The 6,000-nt window shown below is 48.4% G+C and overlaps 3 pseudogenes; all 3 read left to right on the top strand.

Annotated features, from left to right (window-relative positions):
- Positions 1–3,622: 3,622 nt before the first annotated feature.
- On the top strand, positions 3,623–3,741 carry LOC143928743 (5S ribosomal RNA; annotated as a pseudogene).
- Positions 3,742–5,095: 1,354 nt separating this feature from the next.
- Positions 5,096–5,214, top strand: LOC143928880 (5S ribosomal RNA; annotated as a pseudogene).
- Positions 5,215–5,536: 322 nt separating this feature from the next.
- On the top strand, positions 5,537–5,655 carry LOC143928945 (5S ribosomal RNA; annotated as a pseudogene).
- The last annotated feature ends 345 nt before the right edge of the window (positions 5,656–6,000 follow it).

The following is a 6,000-nucleotide window of genomic DNA, read 5'->3' as shown; positions in this document are numbered from 1 at the left end:
GAAACCTGACCTGTCCTTTGGATAATGCTCAGGTATTTAAAGATCCAACTGATAAGAAGCTGGAAACATTATTAAAAGCCTCCTTTTCCATGACTGGCACTGTAGTGCAACCTACAGTCGCAGCTGTGGGGTTGTGTCAGTTCCTCAAGGAACAGGTTAAGCAGATGCTTGGCCTCCTTCCCAGTGAGGAAGTGGAGAATTATGCAGAAATACCTCAAATTCTGTGTTTCATGATTGATGCGATTTTGGATTCTGTCCAACAAGCATCTCGTTTGTCTCTCCTGTTGGTACACATGCGAAGGGCCCTATGGCTAAAGAATTGGGCAGCTGAGCTATCATGCAAGAAGCATTTGATTGGGTTCCCGTTTAAAGGGGAACGTTTGTTTAAAGAAGAATTAGACAAATTCGTCCAAAAAATTTCAGGGGGTAAATCTACTCTCCTTCCAGTCAAAAGGAGCAAACGTCCATCATTTAGGCGTTCTCTCTCTCCCGGAGCATCAAGCTCTAAGCAGTGGCGACGGCCTTCTCAACCCCCCTCTACAGGAAAGGCTCAAGGCCGGGCCCAGGGGCAGAAGAAATCCTGGGGGCAAAAGCCTGCCAAGCAGAGCCCGAAAGCTTCCTTGTGAAGGGGCGCCCCCGCTCGGCCAAGTGGGGGGAAGGCTCCTGCAGTTTGCAGAAGCCTGGCGGGAAGAGATCCGGGACGAGTGGGTGGTCTCTTTGGTATCCCTGGGCTACAAGCTGGAGTTTCAGGAGATTCCACCTTCTCGCTTTCTAAGGTCAAGGATCCCCAGGGACCCAGTAAAGCAAAGACCTCTATTTCTGGCCTTAGATCACTTACTATCCCAGGGGGTGATAGTAGAAGTGGACCCAAAAGAACAGGGTTCAGGGTTTTACTCGAATCTCTTCACCGTTCCAAAGCCAAATGGAAGTGTCAGACCTATCCTGGATCTGAAGGATCTGAACCGTTTTTTACGCATCCGGTCCTTCTGAACACAGTCAATTCGCACTGTGGTCTCCTCCCTGCAAGGGGGAGAGTTTATGGCATCAATAGACATCAAGGATGCATATCTCCATGTGCCAATTTTTCCCGCACACCAAAAGTATCTAAGGTTCGCGGTAGAGCGGCGCCATTTTCAATTTGTGGCCTTGCCATTCGGGCTAGCTACGGCCCCTCGAGTCTTCACAAAGATTCTGGACCCTCTCTTGGCAAACCTAAGAGCTCAGGGTATAGCCGTCATGGCTTATCTAGACGATTTGCTTCTCATAGAGAAAACAGTAGCGCTCCTGAACCACAGTGTTACCAGAACAATAGAACAGCTGGAACGCCTTGGTTAGATTATAAACCTAGAAAAGTCGTCCCTACAGCCTGCTACCAGGTTGGAATACCTGGGTATGGTTATCGACACTGCTCAGGGCAAGGTGTTTCTACCAAGGCCAAAAGCCTTGGCCATTGGGGATCTGGTGCGCCTAATTCTGGGCAGAAGATCTTCCCCCATTCGGTTGTGCATGAGACTGTTAGGGAAAATGGTCGCCTCCTTCGAGGCCATTCCATTCGCCCAGTTCCATTCAAGGCCTCTGCAAAGATGCATCCTTGCGGCTTGGAACAGGAAGCCCCAGTCCTTGGATCTTCCTATGCGTCTATCCCCAGGGACACGCAAGAGTCTCGTCTAACGAGTCTAAGAGTCTCGTTACAAACCGAGAATTTGCTGAAAGGCAAAACTTTTCTTCCTCTTCCATGGAAGATTATTATGACAAATGGCAGCCTGACAGGCTGGGGAGCAGTGTTGGAGGAGACGTGCTCGCAGTGGAAATGGTCTGTGATCCAGAAGCTATTGCCCATAAATGTCTTGGAGATCCAGGCAGTTTATATGGCTCTCATAAACTGTTCTTTCAGACTACGGGGTCTCCCTGTTCGAGTTCAGTCCGACAATGGCCTATATCAATCACCAGGGTGGTACCAGGAGTCTGGTTGCGCAAAAAGAGGTGAATCGCATACTTGTCTGGGCAGAAAGGCATGTTCCATGCCTTTCTGCAGTCTTCATTCCAGGAGTGGAAAATTTGCAGGCAGATTTTCTGCGCCGCCAGCAGTTGTGCCTAGGAGAATGGGCTCTGCACCCCGACGTGTTTTGGAACATATGTCGCAGGTGGAGTACTCCAGACGTAGATCTGTTTGCGTCCAGGTTCAACAGAAAACTGGACAAATTCGTGTCAAGGACAAGAGATACACTCGCTCAGGGGTCGAATGCTCTGACAGTTCCCTGGGATCAGTACAATTTGATTTATACCTTCCCCCCGTGCCCGCTTCTGCCGCGGTTCCTGGGAAGAGTCTAGAGGGAAACAAAGTCACTTCTTTTGGTAGCCCTGGCTTGGCCCAGGCGACCGTGGTACGCAGAGATCATGAAGTTGGCAGTAGGCAGGCTGTGGATCCTCCCTCTCCGGCCAGATCTGCTCTCACAGGGTCCAATTTACCATGCTGCTTTACACAGTCTGAATTTGACGGTTTGGCTGCTGAGACCCACATTCTGAGAGACCGTGGGCTTTCGGGGCCAGTCCTTTCTACTCTGGTCAATGCCAGAAAGCCGGCCTCCAGGCTTATTTACTACAAAATCTGGAGGGCATATGTTTCCTGTTGTGAACTCAGGGAATGTCATCCTAGAAAGTATGTCATTAGCAGGATCTTGGCCTTCCTCCAGTTAGGCCTAGAAATTAATTTGGCCGTAAGCACTATCAAGGTGCATATTTCGTCCTTGTCAGTGTTTTTTCAGAAACCACTTGCATCACATTCCCTGGTGCGGGCTTTCATCCAGGGGGCTATGAGGATAAGGCTGCCAGTCAAACCTCCGGTATGCCCATGGGATCTGAATTTGGTTCTCTCAGCTTTGCAGGGGCAACCTTTTGAACCTTTGCATCAGGCTTCGTTAGTGAAAGCGCACTCAACTAGGGCTGTAAGTGCTTCTTGGGCAGTGCATCACCAGGCCTCCCTGGCTCAGATCTGTAAGGCTGCAACTTGGTTATCAGTCCACACATTCACCAGATTTTATCAGGTGGATGTCAGAGGGCAAGAGGATATCGCCTTTGGGCGCAGTGTACTGTAGGCTGCAGTTTAGGTCCTTCGGTCCTTGGCGGTCTATATATTATGATCTGTGTCTCCCTCCCCTGAATCTGAGCATTGCTTTGGGTCATCCCACTATGTAATGAAGCTCCTGTGTCCCGTGATGTATGATCAAGAAAATAGGATTTTTATATACAGCTTACCTGTAAAATCCTTTTCTTGAGAGTACATCACGGGACACAGCGCTCCCACCCCTCTTGGGTTTTACGTGGTTTCCTATTGCTTTGCTACAAAACTGAGGTGCCTCCCATATGGAAGGGGTTATATAGGGGAGGAATTCTCCTTAATTGGGGGTTAACCAGTGTCCAATCACCAGAGGTGCCTATATAACCCACTATGTAATGAAGCTTCTGTGTCCCGTGATGTACTCTCAAGAAAAGGATTTTACAGGTAAGCTGTATATAAAAATCCTATTTTTTATGTTGTTGGCGTTGACCTGTTTTTTTTTGCTTGTTTCCCAAGATGACCATCTTGGCGTTTGTCAAGAGGGTGAGAGTGCCCAAAGAAAGTGCCTACGGCCAAATCACCCTGAAAGTGCCCGATCTTGTCTGATCTCGGAGGCTAAGCATTGTCGGGCCTGATTAGTAACTGGAAGGGAGACCGACTGGGAATACCAGGTGCCGTAGGCTTCTTTTTATGTTGCTGGCGTTGACATGTTTTTTTTTTCCGCTTGTTTCCCAAGGTGACCATCTTGGCATTTGTCAAGAGGGCTGAGAGAGCCCAAAGAAATCTCCTACGGCCACATCACCCTGAAAGCCCCCGATCTTATCTGATCTCAGAGGTTAAGCAGGGTCCAGCCTGGATAGTACCTAATTACAGGTGCCGTAGGAATCTTTTTATATTGTTGGCTTTGACCTGTTTTTTTTCGCTTGTTTCCCAAGGTGACCATTTTAGCATCTGTCAAGAGTTTTGAGTATGTCCCAAAGCGTTTGCCTAAGGCCCCATCACCCTGAAAGCGCCCGATCTCAGAGGCTAAGCAGGGTCAGGGCCAGATGGGAGACCGCCAGGGTCTATGTTGTTGGCGTTGACCTGTTTTTTTTCACTTGTTTCCCAAGATGACCATCTTGGCATTTGTTAAGAGGGTTGAGAGTGTCTGAATAGAACACCTATGGCCACATCACCCTGAAAGCGCACAATCTCATCTGATCTCAGAGGCCTAGCAGTGTACGGCCTGGTTAATACCTGTATGGGAGACCATCTGTGAATACCAGGTGCCGTAGGCTTCTTTTTATGTTGTTGGTGTTGACCTGTTTATTTTCGCTTGTTTCCCAAGGTGACCATCTTGGCGTTTAACAAGAGGGTCCAGAGTGCCCAAAGAGACCACCTACGGCCCCATCACCCTGAAAGCACCCAATCTTGTCTGATCTCGGAGGCTAAGCAGTGTCAGGCCTGGTTAATACCAGTACGGGAGAACGTCTGGGAATAACAGGTGCCGTAGGCTTCTTTTTATGTTATTGGCCTTGACCTGGTTTCTTTTTTCACTTGTTTCCCAAGGTGACCATCTTGGCATTTGTCAAGAGGGTTGAGAGTGCCCAAAGAGATCACCTACGGCCCCATCACCATGAAAGCACCCAATCTTGTCTGATCTCGGAGGCTAAACAGTGTCGGGCCTGGTTAGTACCTGGATGGGAGACCGCCTGGGATTTCTCAATGCCATATGCTTTTTTTTTTAAGTTGTTGGCATTGACTTAGTTTTTTTTTGCTTGTTTCCCAAGGTGACCATCTTGGCGTTTGTCAAGAGGGTTGAAAGTGCCTGAAGGGATTGCCTACGGGCACATCACCCTGAAAGCACCTGATCTCGTTTGATGTTGGAGGCTAAGAAGAGTCTGGCCTTGTTAGTACGTGGATGGGAGACCACCTGGGAATACCAGGTGTCGTAGGCTTCTTTTTATGTTGTTGGCGTTGACCTGTTTTTTTTTAGCTTGTTTCCCAAGGTCACCATCTTGGTGTTTGTCAAGAGGGTTGAGAGTGCCAGAAGAGATTGCCTATGGCCACATCACTCTGAAAGCACCCAATCTTGTCTGATCTTGGAGGCTAAGAAGAGTCAGGCCTGGTTAGTACCTGGATGGGAGACCACCTGGGAATACCAGTTATTGTAAGCTTCTTTTTATGTTGTTGGCGTTGATTCCTTTTTTTTTTTTTCGCTTGTTTCCCAAGGTGACCATCTTGGCATTTGTCAAGAGGGTTGAGAGTGCCCAAAGAGATCGCTTACAGCAGCATCACCCTGAAAAAGCCCTATCTCTTCTCATCTCTGAGGCTAAGAAGGGTTGGGCCTAGTTAGTACCTGGATGGGAGATGGCGTTGGAATACCAGGTGCCGTATTCTTCTTTTTATGTTGTTGACATTGACCTGTCTTTTTTCGCTTGTATCTCAAGGTGACTATCTTGGCATTTGTCAAGAGGGTTGAGAGTGCCCAAAGAGATTGCATATGGGCACATAACCCTGAAAGCGCCCGATCTCCTCTGATCTCAGAGGCTAAACAGGGTTGGGCCTTGCTAGTACCTGGATTGGAGACAACCTGGGAATACTAGGTGCTGTAGGCTTCTTTTTATGTTGTTGGCGTTGACTTGTTTTTGTTTTGTTTGTTTACCAAGGTGACCATCTTGGTGTTTGTCAAGAGGGTTGAGAGTGCCTGAAGAGCTTGCCTATGGCCACATAACCCTGAAAGCACCAGATCTCGTCTGATCTCAGAGACTAAACAGGGTCGGGCCTTGTTAATCCCTGGTGGATCCTAGGTCGTGGAGGCTGTTGTCTTATGCCGACCTTCAATCTAAATTTGATCTCCCACGACAGAGTTTTTATAGTTATTTACAGATACGACATTACGCCCAGACCATATCTTCTGACCTGCGCTTTTCTCCACCCTCCGCATTTGAGACTGTGATCCT

Source organism: Lithobates pipiens, unplaced genomic scaffold, assembly GCF_037356315.1.
Source record: "Lithobates pipiens isolate NorthernLeopardFrog02 unplaced genomic scaffold, aLitPip1_a1.2 Scaffold_23, whole genome shotgun sequence".
NCBI classification, from domain to species: Eukaryota; Metazoa; Chordata; class Amphibia; order Anura; family Ranidae; genus Lithobates; species Lithobates pipiens.
The sequence above is the reverse complement of the archived record's forward strand: the minus strand, read 5'-3'. Positions and strand labels throughout refer to the sequence as shown.